Below are 18,363 nucleotides of genomic sequence, written 5' to 3'. Positions count from 1 at the left end.
AAGTGTGTCCAAAAAAACGTGAATTTTCTATTAAACCATGTGTCGCTCTAACGAAACTGACGGGGATTTCATTTTTACCCAAAAATTCCAGTTTGTTCTAAAGATTCAAATCTTTGAAGATCCTCCGATATGATCTATTTTCATGTCTAAGAAATTTTTCCAATCGACGTTATTGTGGTGTTACAAAATTTGAATAATTCGATTCTCAACTCCTTGCATTTCGACGTTCGCATATCACGAGCCCTTAAAACCAATAAAAGGGTTATTCTAATTTTAAAAATTCAATGCTACCATTTAAATTCTCTCATCATTCTAATCTCGTTTCTGATTTGGTCCCCCCTCTCTATTTTTCTCCTCGTATTGAATAATTTATTTATCACGTGCACACTGGTGATGAAACTGGACACTGTACGTGCTCGCAACGCGACTGCCCGTAAGTTGATAAGCAATAATGAAAACAAAAGCAAACGAGATGACCATTGCATATACACAAAAGCTAAACAAATATTTACGCGTAGAATTTCGCTGCTGTTGATTATTTCATAGTTACTGCTTTTGTTTATTCCAAAATCACTATTCGTTCGCTTTATTCGGATAACTATAATCAAGCTTTAAAATACACGAGTACAAACAATAACATTTAAAAAGTACAGATTCGATTCCAATAAATTTTATTCCATTAGAAAAAAAAAACATTACTCCAAAAATCTCATTTTCTAATTGAACGGAACAATTTTACTCTTCGCATTCGTTAATTATTTAATTTTGATGGAACTCCATATTGGAATCGAACTGATCGTTTTTTCATTTCTTTTTTCAACATTTTTTTATTTTCACGTTAATGATTGCCAATATACGATCTCGCTGGATCACGTAAATTAATCAGATAAACAGCAGTTAAACGTGATCAAGCAATTGCCTGTATATATGTACATAGTCTCTTACTTATCGATGCTTAGTATTAAGCTCTCAGATATTTTCATCCCTCTCTTCCCCCCCCCCCCCCCTCGCTCTCTCTCATTACCAAAGCTTCCAGCGATGTACATCGCAATAGGCAAACGAGTTTGTCGTAGATCCTCGACGCGCGCTCACTAATGAGCGCAGGTTCTGCTTTATTAGTGTTGGTGGCAAACGTAGAGTGCGATGGGAATCTGCAAATGGTATATAATACGAAATGAACGAAATCGAGTTTTCTCATCTAACGCCGAAAGAAATTCTACCGAAAAACACACACGGTTGAAAGTGAGTTTTGTTTTCTGAAGAATTAATAATCTGGGCGCGTCGGACGCTTCTTCTCTTCCGCAAAATTCTCTCTTTCGACTACTTTTTTTCTCCGCGAGCGTATGAGTTGAAGGAAAATTAACTACGGGGCTGTTTCCCTTTGAGCTGGATGACAACTGGAAAGAATTTGAAACATTCTTCTCCCCCTCCTTCGCTACGATTACGGTGCACTTTTTTCGGAGGGAGCGAAACAAACCGTTGAAGAATCATCCGAATAACGGCCCGATACCAGCCCGCCGACGGCCGCAAAAAAGAGCCCTGAATTGTCAGCCGGCATAATTAAAAAACTTATTAGCGATTCAGTTCCCTTCGTAATAAGTTGACTCCACCATTTTAAAATGTCGAGAGACTCAAGCCTGAATAACGCGAGCATCCGTAACGAAGTTTTCATACCATTTATTCTGCTGATGAAAAAAGTTATAATGCGTGCGGGATTAGGCCGCTCGCTTGGGCCATGGTTTCGTATCGATCGAGCCGATACGAAGCCGAGAGCATTGTGAATCTTTGGGGAATAATGTTCGCACGGTTCGCCCGATCAGGATGACAAATAAGTCTTGAAGCATCTTCCTCCGTGCGTGATTACACTTTTTCGTACAAATCCCTCGAACCAACTACGCGCTAGTGAAATGAAAATGAAACAAAACGTACATTCAATAATGACGATGCAAAAAAAAACAAATTGTTTGAAAAATTATCAAATGAGCACTCGAGATGCACACCGAGAATTTCGCTTATAGAAATCGAAATCGTGGGGTACTATCGTTTCGTAAACCCTCGTAAATTCGAGTTATATCTCGCATGCTCCGACGAACAAACATTAGAATTGTATCCCCGGAGGCGTGGACACGTGCTAATCGACTGCGTTACAACACCGCACGGATCAAAGGGACAGGGGAAGTGTTGATGCGCAGAATGGTCCATAGAAATCCACAGGAATATTGACGAATACCTGGATCTCTACGAGGTGCTCGGACCCCAAATAAACCGACGTTAGCGCGCGGTTTAAGGAAGTTGAGGCTGTACAGTCATTTTTTTTACCCAAAAGTTATGACCTGTACCTTTCAAAAGTTAGGCCAGTTTACAGTTTGGCAATGTTGCATACACTTTAAAGATAAGTTGGGGAAAAAAAGACGAAAAACTGGTGAAAGCTCAGTCGAAAACACGAACGGTGACGATCCTAGCCTCAAAAAACTGCACGGGAAACAGATTATTATTAATATAATCTCAGCAAATCTCCTAATAAATCTGAAAAAAATTGACATTGTTCGGCAAGCCTTGCTCACGTTGCCCAAAAAATTTCATATTTTTAGCATCATTTTTAACGGAGATATCACTGAGTGTGTCTTGACTTCCATAAGATTACATGTTATTTGGCCCAAATTTTTATTGATTTTTCTCAGCAACAACGCTCCTAAACTGTCTGAAAATTTAACTGATTTTTTTTTACACTTCACTTTATAAGATGCAATCGGTTTAAAAGCGATGACATCATTTTCATTCTAATGCCTCAACTTCCTTAAGGTTTCATTAAATTCATCGAACCAACTGTGCTTAAATTTGGCCAATTGTAACAAAAAATTGGGGCGACCGATCGTCTGAATTTTTATTTCAGTTTTTTTGTTCGCCTGCTTCGTAAAACTCGAAGCTCGTTTCACGGGAAAAATGGAATTTAAAGTTTCGACGCTCAGGATAAAACTCGGTGGGTATTTTCATACGAGCTGGAAAACTTTGACCCAAGTTTACTCAGAGGAGCTTTCGGCGATGGTATCTGTACACGAGTTTTTTCTCCTTCCTCGTTCCCAGCGAATTTGCTTGATCCTTGTATACGCAATGTGTTAATTTGCCTCGTGGTTGAGCAGCCCCGTGCGTGGGTGACCTCGAAATCGCAAATTACACAATGATTGCAAAACTCGATCCGATGCACGGTCTAATTAGTGCGTACCCGTTCATCGATGACTCCATATTACTGCGAGAGTTCACGCTCTCCATAATGTTTATAGCGTTTTATGCGCGTAGTTCGGATAAAACAATTATTGCCGTATCATCGACGTGGTCTAACTTACGGCAGCTAACGAAGTTGAGTTTTGAGTTTGGTCGAGTTTCACTAAAAAAAACTATCTTCGCTAATAAACGCGTTAACAATAGGTGACTGTTTCACTATATTCGATATTATAATTCTGATAAACTCCACTGAACAATAAAAACCATTGAATTATTGTTTACCGTGTGCTTTGATCTTGATAAGCGTGTTTTGTCAAAAGTTATTTGCTAAAATGTATTGGGGCGTGTGCGGTCAGTGCACGGCTTCGTCCAAATTAAGCAGTTACGAGCGAAGACAATACTTGGATCGGTGACCGCTCAAGCTTGCACTGCCCGCGCATCAATCACTGAGCAGGAGGCTTTTTCTCCAAGTTTTTGATGATTGGTTCGAACTCAGTGAGTGATAATATGGCCGCCTGGCTCAGCCGGATTTCCCACAGCTTTCCATGGCCCTCCATACGGTAGTTCATAACGTGGGTGACTGTGGCCAATGCTCTAGGGAAAGGGGAAAGTCTCGTAGGAATTCGTAATAGGAACGGCGAAGCGAGGGGCTGAAGCAATGGCTCATAAAGGTTCATGAAAACAGGGAAGGTATCGACAGGAAAATAAAATAAAAAAAATCAAATGAAAAACAATATTCGTTGATGGCACGTGTGAACGCCAGCGAGCGATGAAACCGTTGATATTAAATTCGACTCTCCCTTATTTCCTAAACACATTCTCTTAATAGGCTTTGAACTTTGGTGAAATCGAATTCGAGGGTAGATCGGAGGGGGTATGCCGTAAAAGTTAAATATAGATGAAAAAAGCTCGATCCGAAAGTCGTTCCTTTTTATCTCCCGGACGAAGAAGAGATGAAAAAAATCCTCGTCCAAAAACTCAATCCCCGTGGGCTATACGGAAACTTCATTTTATTCTATTTTATTACCGTCAACCGGAAACACACAGAACGATCGATATTTGCCGGGCCGGAAATACGCTAAGGGACAAAAAGAGAAAGTGAGTGAGAGAGAGAGAACGTGTATGAAAGTTTGAGCGTTGTACGAGCCTGATAAATCGAAGGTCGAACACGTTTTTTGTCCAGGGAATCGTCACAGGTCAACCGGTGGACTTCGACATTTATTTCCTTGTCAACTTCGTGAATATTTTTCACGCGATTGAGGAACCACGAAATAAGTGCAATGCGATCATGCGAGGGAATCGTAAATCAATTTTCCTGTCAACATTCATCGAATACGATGAAAACGTTTGAACACAAGGAAAAAATTTCTCTGCTTTCGACCCCCATTCTTGTTTGCTGCGATTACTTAAACGTTGTATTTTTACGAGCTTTTTTTCGACATGATTCTCCAAGCAATTGTTCAAAACAGAGATTGTTCTTCGATGGAAAATACAGAATTCATAATGAACACAGATATAACGACTAGTTCGACTCCAAGCTGGGCAGCAGAACCGTTATGCATAGTCAGTTGGGACCACACCGATAATGGACTTTTGGCATGCACCGTGTTGGCTTCCAACAACAATACTTGGAAAATTTCCAGCTAAAAGAAATGAGCAGTCACGCGAATTCCTGTGACCATGTTTCTCTCATTTATTTTTATGTTTTTTCCCTCCTAAACTTTCATATTTAATTATTATGTTCTCCTCAGTTGTTCAACAATCGACATCCCTCCGGACAGATCCTATCGGCGATCTTCAAATCTTGTAAGATTCCGAAAATAAAAGAGAGAAGAAGAGAGAGAGAGAGAAAGCGGGAGGGGGGCTTAATGATGGGGAGAAAATTTCGTGCATGCATGCATTGGCGATGATAAACTTGACCCTAAGATAACGTCGAAGATGACGTTTCTAATGATAAAAAAAATCGAATTAAGATGACCAGATTGTGTGCACGGATTGCCAGACCGCGATAGTCATATAAATGTTGATACGAATGTGAATTTAGACATTTATGAGCAATAAAGAAGCAATAAATGCTTAGAAAATGTATCATTTCAAACGATCGAAAATCAGAGAGCGAATGAGGATAGTCATGCACTAATTGTTGTAAACCGAATTATCGTTGCTCGCCTCTGTCGACGAGCCTGTTGTGCAATCATAGTTTCGTAACCGAATACTTAGCTAAGAGAGACACGCGAATAGCTCATACGCGATGATCCCCCGCGATAATCTCAGTAGAGTGAATTATCGAATATGAACGGTTCATCTACTTCGAACATTGACAAGAGCGCGTTTATCCGCTGTCTCGGGAAAGTTCAGGGGATCTTAGCAGCCAAGTATATGCGATCGATATACCAGATGGAATAGAAAGAGGGAGCAAAAAATAAATGAAAATAAAAAAACTTGGAGGTAAAGGGATGTAAGATAAGGTTGGAACGACAAAGTAGATAGGGAAAGAGCTGTGAGGAGTTGCTTCACGAGTACGTTGTGTATACGTCCACTCGAAACGGCATTGCTACATCATTCGATATTTCTCTGCGCTCACTTGAGATAAGGAGCAAAAAATTGAACGAAAAAAGTTGCAAAGCGAGTGTCCCGGAGTCGGAAGGTAGAAGAGGCGAGAAATGAGGAGAAGGAGGCAGGATCTAATGTGTATACCGGAGCAGCAAAGAAGGCTCGCTCGCAGTAGTGCAAACCGGATTATATGAAACGGTGTAGGACCCCAGAGGAGAGGAGTGCGCGAGTGCGAACGGAAGTGGAGCGAGTAGTTATGATACGTACGTTGGTGCTTCCAGAGCCGCATTCGCACGCTCCCTTGGACGATGAAATTCGAAAGATAACATTTCGTTTCTCCAAAGCACTATCAACAACGCAGTTACTAATTATTGGCGACAATCGAATTAGTAAGTCGTTGAGGGGAAGTCCGGAGTGGAATGAGAGTCCGTGCGGTCTCAAAGTTCCAGAAGATTACCTCGAGCCGTATTTCTATGCTTCCACTGTGCTATTATATTTTTACTAGCGCTATCGCGTTTGAGCGGGCAGGCAAGGATAAGTGTGTAAAACCTGGCCAATTCGGGAAAAAGTGTTTACTCGACTCGTAGTAATAATGGCCACGTAGAGACAAAGCAAACTTTTCACTGATGATTATCGATAATTTTGCTCACACGAATCAACACAGACGAGAAAAACTCGACCTGGCTCTGTAATCCTCGTTCTGACTCTCTAAACCTATTGAGTATGGGAGGCCGGGACTGGTTGGCCAACTTTTCAAAGTATTGCTTCTAAACAAGGGACTAAAGAGGATTTCAAAAACCAACTGGCTGTTTCGAATAGAAGCACAAACTTTCTCTATCTTGGATAAAAATTTGAATTTTTAAATGTAAAACGAAATGAGTCATCGAATCGCTTTTTTTGACGAACCGTTTTTGTGTCGACCGACCCCACGCTCGGGGCAAGTTGACTATGGTACTATTTTTACCTGATAATCAACTACGGGTTAGTGAAGTTGATAAAAACGGATAGTTATTATTTGATGATTCGAACAATGAGTACAAAATTTTGACATGAGTGAATGCAAAGATCATTTTTGTCCATAAATGTGAAAAAAAGGAATATTCGAACCTCATCCTCGTCATCGGAATCAGAATTGCAGTTTTTACACACGTAGAATATTATATTTTTTCTGGCACACCTTGAGTGGGACCATTTGGAGCACTCAACTACGTCGACACATGCAAATTATAGCGATAATTGAGAAAAATACTGTGCACAATTCAATATATGAAAATTCATGTAGAGGATTATTCTAATAATTGGAAAAAAAAGTCGAAGCAGCAGGAGATAAATAAGATTGACGCAAAAATGTGGTTTTTATTATAGCCCCGGCCTTCCCTATTTTTTTCAGAATACAAAAAAACGATTTGAGATGACGGAAGAAAAGCTTCCCATAGAACAGTGATTCGCTTCGCTGTTCCCGTTCGCGTATTCAAGGGAAAGTGTCAAAATTCTGCTTGCTAGTCAGGCTTTTTTTCCTTACTCAGAGTCTCGCGGCAACGTTTCGAAAAGAAAAAGTTCGGCCGAGCAAGGCAAAGTAGTGCAGCGTACGTATATGCTCGATTTCTTTAAACTTTTAAACTTGTTTCGCAAACGCGCGCGCGCAAGGAACGATAATTGAGTACCGATTTAATGAGAATCTTGCAACTTATCTGGCGCCGCAAATTTCTGATGCGACTTCCTGGGACACCCTATAAATTCACGTAAATATAGATGGCTATACGAACGTGACTTGACGAGAAGAAGTATAAGTGGAATACATCCCCGCGTCAGACGCTCACAAATTGCAACGACCGCGTCTTCAACGATAAGCCAGAGTAGATAGTGGTAACCACATAGTACACTCGTGTTAGTGTACCGGAAAGGATCTCGATTTTCCATTAGAAGAACTCCTCCGGGGTTGTCTATACCTTTAAGAACTAGATGCGACAGAGAGTCCTGAGAGAAATTCGAAAGGTATTTAATCTGGGCTTGACTAATGGTCTCTTTCGAGGGTTTCATCAGAGTGTGCTTTATAAATCGTTAAAACGTTTAATCGATTGTTTGGAATAATTGATTCTTCGATTATCTCTTCAAAGGATGGATCAGTCGGTATATCGGAACCGTGAGTGCGAGAGAGATAGCTGCAAATTTCGAAATCGAAATTCTTCGACAGAGTTTGACCGATTAAAAAAAGGCCCTGTCAGCCTACGCAGGACAGGAGGTTAGTCGACTGATTCATAACCTTAAGAGTCATTGAGCGATAGCATACGCAGCGCCAATACCGGATTTCGTCGGGAATATAATGCGAATATAAAAAATATCAAAAAATGTGATTTCATTGGCCGATTCTGGCTGTGCTCCGTATTCGGATACCAGATTTTTCTCATCAACACAATGAATAAATGAAAATACGAAGCAGTTTGCATACGCCACGACACCTTTTACGCCGGTTACAAACATCATTTTATCACAAATTGTACACACGTTCCTCACAACCGAAGAGACCAGGGCCGGATTCACACCACTTCGCTGCTCATTACAACATTTATTTGCCACGATTTCAATAAAAACTCACGGAGAAATCCGGTAAATTAGACGCAAGGCGTTTGACATGTGACCGAGACCGTATTTACTGCATATACTGTATACATATATAATGTATATTGTACTGCGGGGGGCGCCACCATTGATTTTGAGTTGGTCACGTGAGCTCGATGACTCTTAAGGAAGTTGAGGCCGTACAGTCATTTATTTTACCCAAAAGTTATGGACCTGTACCTTTCAAAAGTTAGGCCAGTTTACAGTTTGGCAATATTGCGTACACTTAAAGAAGAGTTGGGAAAAAAAAGACGAAAAACTGGTGAAAGCTCAGTCGAAAACACGGACGGTGATGATCCTAGCCTCAAAAAACTGCCCAGGAAACAGATATTATTATTGATATAATCTCAGCAAATCTCCTAATAAATCTGAAAAAATTGACATTATTCGGCAAACCTTGTTCATGTTGCCCAAAAAATTTCATATTTTTAGCATCATTTTTAACTGAATGTATCTTGACTTCTATAAGATTACATGTTATTAGACCCAAATTGTTATTGATTTTTCTCAGCAAGGACGCTCCTAAACTGTCTGATAATTTAACTGATTTTTTTTACACTTCACTTTAAAAGATGCAATCGGTTTAAAAGCGATGACATCATTTTAATTCTAATGCCTCAACTTCCTTAACTAGTTGCCATCATTATTTCATTATTTTTTCTTCATGCTCTCTTTTTTGTCTCAGGAAAGAAAATGCTGACGCATATCGCATGTTGTCGAAACTTCATAATTTCACGTACTAATTTAAAAATTTACTAACGTGGTGTTGTGCACGAGTCAACGCTCTATTGCATGAGTTCCACTCGTTATTAAAAATCGGTTCGATGGCTTTACTTACAAAGAGAAACAGTAGAATGGGCGTGCAGCTCACATAGTTTAAACCCCCGACTGTCTCGAGAAAGCTTCGACAAAGCCTCTCGAGGCTTTTTCAGCGAAAAAATCAAGGGCAAGCGACTGGAGCGTGGGTCGTTTTGAAGTTTTCTTTCTCTGAGCAACCCAGAGAGCCATATTATTATATACGAAATAATATTACAGTATCAAGAAACTCGGTTTCGGCTCAATGCCGAGTGTTACATAGTATACGAGAGTATAATTGCTACAGTATACATGCAGAATAATTGCGGGCAGGAAAATTTCATGGTCACATATACAAAGGGTTCAACTTAAAGCAGCGTTACAAGCTCTTTTTCCCGGAGAACCGCAAGCCTCAGAGTTCCAACATTCGAACGAAAATTATTGTCAATATGAACTTGAAAAGAGTAAAACGAATGCTGTCTTCACGATAGAACAAGAAGCCTCATTATCGTGTCAAATTCCAACAATTTACTTACAAAATAAAGCGTCGGAATGGCCTCGGGAATTTCAGGCAACGCTGAATCAAACGCAGCTTCTCGTAAGTTTGTTATCTCAGACGAATAACTATACGCAAAGAAAAGCAAACATATCATCACGAAGATATACATATGTGTGATAAATGTTTACGATCGAAGGAACTTGGAGCATTCGACAGTTAAAATGAGTCCCGGAGCAAGGTGTATGCGGTAGTGGTAGTGACCTTGCCCATGTCGTAATGGGTCCCCATTTCTCCGGTTCTCCAAGTTGTTCGTCCTCCACCCTTTATCTTCCTCGTTTCACGACTCTTGCATTTTACTTAACGACCTACTTTTGTTGCTGATATACACGTGACACGGGGTGTGGAAGTTCCACTTTTCATCTGTTCGCGCTCACGCGCGATATACTTACCCCATCGTCCCTTTTCTCATATTCCCTGGTGCTTTTTTCCTCGAAAAGATTCCACTTTTATTCCTGCATTTATCACCATTTTCTCGCGTCTCTTACCGCACTTGGTCTCTATCCACTAGGAACATTTATCAAATCCTTTCTTTAGGGCGACGCGAAATCCCTGGTCTTTCATCACCGGCACGGTCGTGGCTCTCCAAAGAAAATGGCCAGCGAGGCCTTCGCTATCTCTATGTACATTGGTACATGTGTGCACGTTTATAGATTAACTCCCAAGCCCGGAGATCCGTTGTGCCCCTCGCTCCCGGTAATTGGACGTATCAGCCGTTTGTTTTTAATCAAAGGATTAATTGCTTCGGCAACTCGGTAAATCGCCCGCAGAGATCGCAAGTACATAACCGAATGTTCTCAAACGTTGACCCGGTTTTCGGAGCTGCACACCGTAATCACTCGCCAACTTGGGAACGCTCGTGTTACAAAACACGTTTCAAAAATCGTATACCAAAACTGCGGAAGCTTTGCAAGGAAATTAAACCTCAGACTGGCCTCGACCTTTTCGATGAAAATTTAATTAAAAAATAGAAGGATTTTCGAGCCACATCCAATCAAGGGCTACGAGACGAGAAACCCTGAACCTTAGAAGGGATTTTCCAAGCATCATTTTTCAGCCCCCCTGTACCTGGGATATGGGAGAAGGTGAATTAAACGTGGCAGATTGCTACGCGTGTAAAACTTCAAGCTTCCATTTTACGCGCGTGCAGAAGAAACCGGCGATTATTTTGTGTACGCGCCGAGTTATAAAAACTCGCATCCCCGAGCTTTTTCCACCGATCCAACGTTTTTACAGTCCCCGCACCGATCTGTCCCAGTCGCAAGTAATTCCGAAGCGAAATGCATCGACCGATGGAATGCACGTGCCAATGGCTTTTCTGCCATGGACGACTGCGAGGTGCAACACTCGCTTCAACTTCTGATGCTGCTCCTGGCGTGTATTACAGACTTTCGACACGGAGCAACCAAGTTTTATACGCAATGGGGAATTTCTCGCGTAATTGTCGTTTCGGATGCAAATCTGGCAAGCAAACTGAATATTATAATGTGTTTCCGTGACTACGCAAAGTGCATTCGTTTCGAGCATAACCCCGGAGCAGTATTGTACGCAAGTAGATCCATTACACGTTGTAGAGACAATCCGAGTTGATTTAACAAGCACGCCAGGTTGATGAACTAATCTGGTTTTGAGGATGATGCTCGTTGAGCAAGGGCTCGTAATCCGATTCTCGTGAGACAGGTGTTCGTTGCAGTAGCAGCAGAGAGCACAGAGCGCAACACTAAGAGGCTGGGCGAAGCGGTTTATCTACACGCAGAGATGTATAAGCACTGCCGCGACTCTCAACATATTCAGGCTTCGCATGCTTGTCGCAGTGTGCTGTAACACTTGGCGGGGGTCTTCTCAAAAGCGAGAGTCTCCTTAACTTTGACAAGCTTGTCGAAGCTAATTCGAAAGTGCCTCGCTCCTTTTGTTCCACTCCCCATTTCTCCTCTCGTTCACATTTCTCCTTGCATACTGTCGCAGCTCCCACTCCGTGGTCAGCTGACCTTCCTCCGTGTTTGTTCAAAATTTATCAAAATTCACACCATCCTTTTACCAGACTTTCTTCACGTTCTGAATGAAGAGTCAACGAGCTTGCGTGAACAGGGGATCGCGCTGCTCGTACGCGTCAAATGCCTCATCAAAATCGCGGATTCCTCGGTCAGTTTTCAATCGCAAATGAAACGAATCACATTTTCGAGTGCACTCGAGTGAAGCACGTACCAGTCTAGTTCCTTCGGCTCATCGTGTAAATATAGCATTAGTTATAAATATTCAGGCTAGATAATGCTAGTTTTAACAATAAGTGATATTTTCTGATGATCCAGTCCAACTTCTAGTCAACGAAACTTCTTTTTTCTTTTTTTTCTCTTTTTGTTATCCTTTTTTTTCATTTTTCACGAGGTGCGAACGCAACTACTTGCATTTTTTGTTTAATTTTGCGCAAAAACACTAATGTTAATTGATATGTATTAATGAGCAATAGAACCCCGGTTATAGTTTGAAAATCCAATACCAGATGTCTCACAAATTTTGTCAGATCCCAATTCAATCCCAATAAAGAATGAGAAGAAATCTGGAATTCATAGATTCCAGAATCCAGGAATTGAAGAGAATTTTCGGTATTTTTATAATATTTTTCAGAAACTACAAACACCCTCGGTCCCACTCTTGCGTCAACTGATCGCAGTGAAAGGCTTATTTTAACCTCACGAACAATGGCAAATTAGAAATTAGAGATGAAACGTGAAGAGCAAATAAAACCCATGTCAAAGGTTCAGGAGTGCATACACTTGAACCCCAGGAACTTGCCAGAGTCGCTCTCAGGCATCGGCGAGCAATTTTTCCTCTGTTTCGCGCTTCGTGCCAGACTACTACATACATATATACCGTAGATTTTGCACCCTCTCGTCGAGAGAAGCAAGGCTGTAGTAAAGAAAAAATAAAAAAAAGCGAGCAATGATCTCTCTTTTCTCTGCTGAGAATTGTTGCCTCGCGGTCAACCTCAGCTGGAACTCTTTTTTTTTTTCCTGTGATACGATACAAAGGGCAATAGCAGAGCAAGAAAATAACACAGACTTAATATCCTTCCCTCCTTCATCTCATTTCATCTCATCTGTTTCGCCGTTTCTCTGAAATTTTTGTCTTTTTTTCTCACTTGGTCGCGCGTCGCATCCCAAGCTTTCGTGTACGCTGCGTTTAATTTCGAAGTGCATTAAGAAATGCCCATTTTTTGTGTGTTTTGTGAAGGAGAAACTTGGCGCAGGCTGAAGAAAACGATGGAGGAGAATAAAGTGAAGGATCAAGGAAGAGAGTCAGGGACGGGGGAAGTACGTTGGAGAAAGAAAGGGATCGGGAAAAGTGAAAGGGGAAGGAAAACAGAAGCCAAGATGAATGAGAGCCCAGAAAAAAGAGAAAGATTTCTGCGATGTATCCGTAGGAGAAGAGGCAAGCGACGAACGAACAAAAAGCTTCCGCCACAATCATTTGTCGATACAGGAACGACTAATATCCTCTCTTGTTTCCACAGTTCCCTCTCCCTTTGTCCTCTGTTATCTAGACCCATTTTCGCTCTTTGGACCTCTTTTCAGTCGCAAATATCCGGGCGTACTTCACACCAGTTCATCAATCGGACATCATTAAATACTCATATCTCTTTAATGTTTGCTGCATTCTTGGCCCCCTGTCAAAGCTCATTCAGCGATCAAGGAAATGCATCAACGAGGACCACCAACTCGGTGTCTACTCGCAATTTTGCTGAAATTACTGTACACATGTGTACGAGGACCCTAGCTAAACAGACGCGCCATCATTTAATTAGTGAAAACACGATTTCAAGGGGTGGAACCACCCTCCGGGGTGGGTCACGTCCAGGGCTGGTTTTAGAGTTTGATCCATAAATAATCCGTGGATGTGGGAATTATTAAGGTAGTTTATGCACGAAACGATTTTCATAAGAAAGTCTTGACATTTCCACGGAGTTTCAGTGGATAATCGACTGATACGCATATCAAACTTTAGAGGGTTCGTCTTGGTGGTTATTTAGATAAACTTGTTTAAATATGAAGAAAAATGCACAGGGTTATAGGGACTATAAGTAAAAAATGATTTATCTTTACATATTACGAATGAACGCTTCTTTCGTAAAAGTACACAATAACAATGAAGTACATAACGAAGGTCTGGGAAAAAATTCGCGAAGATTGTCTTATTAGTAATACAGCATTCGTATAATCGAGCACTCGTATAATCTCACATTTGCTTATTTCGGCATTTTGGTTCGGACCATTCCTGTCACAGTCTTCTGTCTTTTTGTGTTTTCCCTTTGCGCTCTCTAAAACGACTTTTTACATAAAAAACTATAGTATTTTCGCCAGGGACGACTGAAATTTTTGGGTTCGGTCAGTGATGGATCCCCGATTAATTAGTGGCTTGTAATTTTATTCGCCAAAAAATAAGTTGAAAAAATGTATTTACAATTTCGAATTAATAACTCTGACATTAATTTAAAGTGGTAATATCTTCAATTGGGAAGTAAAAATCAGCCTAATTCAGACATCCATAAACTGCGATCCTACGGGCATGATCTACGTTAAGATCTAAAAGTTGTTTAATCGCGATCTCGGAAGATCTGTAGTATGGATGAAAAAAAAAATTCGACACAATGAAAACGATCTTCACATTTCTCACACTGGACGTTTACTTCTCCGTATATCATATTTTGGTACGAGAGTAATTTTTCTTATAAATTATCATAAAACTTAGAGGACCATTGAAAATTCTTCTTTCTGAGTGAGAAGTTAAAATTTTGTTGGAAAAACAATAAAAAAAACAAGGCCAGAATTCTTTTTCTCTCAACAATCTGATTGTGAGTAGAGTTACACGAATATCTAAATTACTGTCGACCAGAAAAAACTATGCTGATACGAAAAAAAAATGGAAATACGAGATATTGAAATATTTACGATGCAACTGCGATTGAAGAAAATTTTGATAATTCACCAATGCAGATATCGAAGGGGCGTTGGCTACCGGCGTTGATGTATTTTCATCGAGTGCTCGATACCTGCTTGTGACAGTTTTGATGATCAATCTTTTATAAACAATAAATCTTGGCGTTCCATCGAGTTTTCCGGTAATGTTGACGCTGCTACATGCGCCACTCTCAGCTCAGTGTGAATCACCATTCCATTCCTATCAATTCGTCATAATTCAATCTCGCACCAATTATTTTTCGCTTTATTCCTCATCCCATAAACACACACAAGCTGAGTACACATTCACGTAAAAAGCAGTGGACGGAGATTAATTTATCAAAAGAATCAGATCATTATTTCGGTTCATCTATGATAAAGTTATGTCATGACGAAATTAATGCACTTTTCGAGTTAATGTTCCCTACATTGGGGTGTTGATATGAAAAAAAAGAGAAATCACTCCGTGCTCACTCCCCATTTCTCTAATTCATATGATTTACCTCTGGATACGAAGTTAATTGAAGTTTCGAGTCTTTTCGCGTGCTAGATCTCGAGACCGACAACTCCACTTTATTCATCACACGCGATCGACGAGGTATGACCCTCCTTCTCCCACCTTCCCTCTCTGTTGCACTTTTTTATTTTTATTTTTTTTTTTTTTTATTTAATGACCAAGCCATCTTAGCTTTCCTCTCAGTATTACAACTGTAAAAGACCGCTCCGGTGAGCAGTTAGATCGATTTTCCAACACTCCACAACACTGAGAAACAAGCTTTTTCCTTATCGCTGCTTTTACGGAGCCGCTCGGAACGATCAATACGAGGGTGTCAGCTGGCTAGAGAGAAACCACACTCATCTTATCCTTCAATTCTCTCAATCTTTGGATCATGCTTCAGTGAAAAATACACTCAAATTTAAGCATCGCTCAGTTGGGTTTCAAAAATATCTTTGTAGCGATGGAAATTTTTATTTCAAATAGTTCCGTCCAACTTACGTTATTCCAGAATATACCGAACAAATATTCTTCCGACTTGGACCACACTAGGATTTGTCGAGTCCATCGTAAACCGTATCAAGCACTCTCAATGTTTGGCTTATTTTTCATTTGATTCACTTTATTTTTTTAATGATTAAAAGTATTTTATTTTATTTTGTTAAATTTTATTTGTGAATGGCGTAATTGCCTAAAAGTTGATGCTGAGGCTCTTTGTATTTTTCTGCTGTGCCTAATTATTTATATATTCAATTTTTTATACTTTCTGCAGCCATTCGGCAATTTTGTACAATTTTCTATGTTTGCTTTTGCCCATTGGAGTGTTTTCCGCGGCATAATAAGTGCAATCAATCAATCAATCTCTCTTCGTTGATCCACAGCATGTCAAATATCCACGCGAACCCAAACAAAAAGTCAAATTCCTTTGATGTCACTCTTCACAATCGTGAATAAAGTTATAAGCAATCCGGAGACAACAAAAAGTCTTTCTGAATTCCCCTTCCGGTCTGCCAAATTAGCCTCTCGCCGAGTTTTTTGTTCGTTAATCCCACACTTTGAGGATAGAAAAAAAATCTATTTTCGGTATAGAGTTACAACCTCATCGATGTTGCGGTTGAATATCGCGGCTTTATTATTTCGGAGCTGTCACAGTGATCGATGCTCCCGGAAGTCATTGATTAATTCGAGCCTCTCATCCCAGCGTTTATTAACGCAGAGTTCCGGATAAGATTAAACGTTTCGCAAGGTCATTGGCGGACAAAGAGGCAGGGAGATAAAAAAGTGGGAGAGAGAAAGGAGGGGACAGGCATTTTTTCGCCGTAGTTGTCAGCTGCACACCTCATCAGGAAGACCCTTTGCCAAAGACGAATGAACCTCCTCCAATTCGGAGGGTGAAAATATATGTATTTAGAGAAGCTTCTCGTGATCAAGTTGCGCGTTTGTCGACGGTTACACGAGAGCTTCTCTCCGCAGCGTAACCGCGATGTGGCATTTTGTGATGTATACAAGTACGAGAGCGAATCGTTCTTTACCACAGAATGGCGGAAAAGTTTTCTCGTTCCGTTGGAAAATATAACGGTCTAGCACATACCCTTGAAAAGGCATTTTCTCTCCTCAATATTTCCTTATCAAAGGTGCAAACTGCAATGCAACTCTTTCACTGCTTTAAGCTGCCTACAAATCCAGCAATTGCTGGTCAAACTTTAATCGTTTTCTCCGCTCTACGATCACGTATGGCTCTGAAAGGGGAATTCATACTGCTGGAAATAAAATGAAAATTTATAAAATAGCGTGAAAATAAGAGTTGAATGGACGAGGGAACAAGATAAGGTTGAAATATCACACATATGTCCAGCTGCTTTATTTGTACTCGGAGTTGAAGCGTGTCGTTGAAAATCAGGATTTTCAGAACGTTCTCCCATCTCCGCGACTTTCCTTTTTTCCCGGATAAGTCTTTCATCGGAGATATAAGCAGCTTTAAAGCTTTTTCCAATCTACTCGTCCCAGCAGTAGTCGACGGAGTCAAATCTGTTGTATCAATGGATACGCTCGCGCAGACGGTCCCGTGATCGTTCTTTCGGGTTTATAAGAATCTTGGCCACAGACCGATCTGCTTTACTATTTCAATACCAATACCCCTTTGAAAAGATCTTAAATTCTTTGCAGAATCAACCTACCATATTTGATCAACGTTGCGAAGCTAAAGTCGGTGTACTTGAGTCGTTTTTACTGGTAAACGTACAGAATCGTGACTCACCCCAGAATGGAGCCAGAATTTGTTATCCAAATTTTTGTGGAGTCAAAAATAATCGACCACTTCCATACGGTCCAATGGAACTGTTGTTCAAAAATTTGTTTTTTATTACAATTCCTCAAGGTGATTTATTGGCTTATACGTACGTGGAATCTGTAGTCTCGTACAGATTAAACCTCCTGAGGTGACAGAGCACCTTCTGTGGTGCTTTGTTACACTGTGAAATAACGATGAGGCGATGCCCTGGACGTTTGAGCGATAATTAAAGTTCCCTCCATTTTAATAATGCTCGTTATTTTTTTCGGCGGAAGAAAAACTTTTAGTAAATATATTAATCTTGGCCACGATACTAGACTTCGAAGGAGAAAAAAGTGCTTCGATCGGTGGAATTGTAGGATGCGAAAAACGAAATGAAGAATCGAGTTTTCCCATCTTTCAAACATATGAGGCCTGCTCGTATCCAGAAAGCAGAATCTATGCACACACGCGGTTCTTCACGGAGCGAGAAAAAGAATGTAGCAAAAGATTTTCCAATCTCATAAAATTTCCCATGAAAATTTCCCCGGGGTCTCTTTTCCTTTTCCGTTTTCATATGAGAGCATTTTTCCTATTCTCGTGCTATCATCGCGCTCTCGCACAAGGTCAACCCTTTTTTCTTTCTCTTCGCTCATACACAGATCTACGAACCAAAGTATCCTTCCATCAATCTTGATGAAGAAAATGTAAGCGAAAAATTCTTTATAACCGTAACATATTTGAAGAAACCGCTTATACCTTTGAGATTGATGTTACTACTCCAGGGGGAATAGACACGAGACCTGGGCCCTTCTCGAGTCGCTCCGTAGACAAATTCAATAATATTTTTTACGAATGGTCGTAGAAAGTTGGTTTTTTTCTCTCGCCAATAGGATTA

General features: G+C 40.5%; 1 protein-coding gene across 2 annotated transcripts in view; it reads left to right on the top strand.

Moving 5' to 3' along the window:
* Positions 1–18,363, top strand: part of Calx (sodium/calcium exchanger 3) — a 90,329-nt gene that overhangs the window by 24,613 nt on the left and 47,353 nt on the right. The window lies entirely within an intron of this gene.

Source organism: Venturia canescens, chromosome 4, assembly GCF_019457755.1.
Source record: "Venturia canescens isolate UGA chromosome 4, ASM1945775v1, whole genome shotgun sequence".
NCBI lineage: Eukaryota > Metazoa > Arthropoda > Insecta > Hymenoptera > Ichneumonidae > Venturia > Venturia canescens.
The sequence above is the reverse complement of the archived record's forward strand: the minus strand, read 5'-3'. Positions and strand labels throughout refer to the sequence as shown.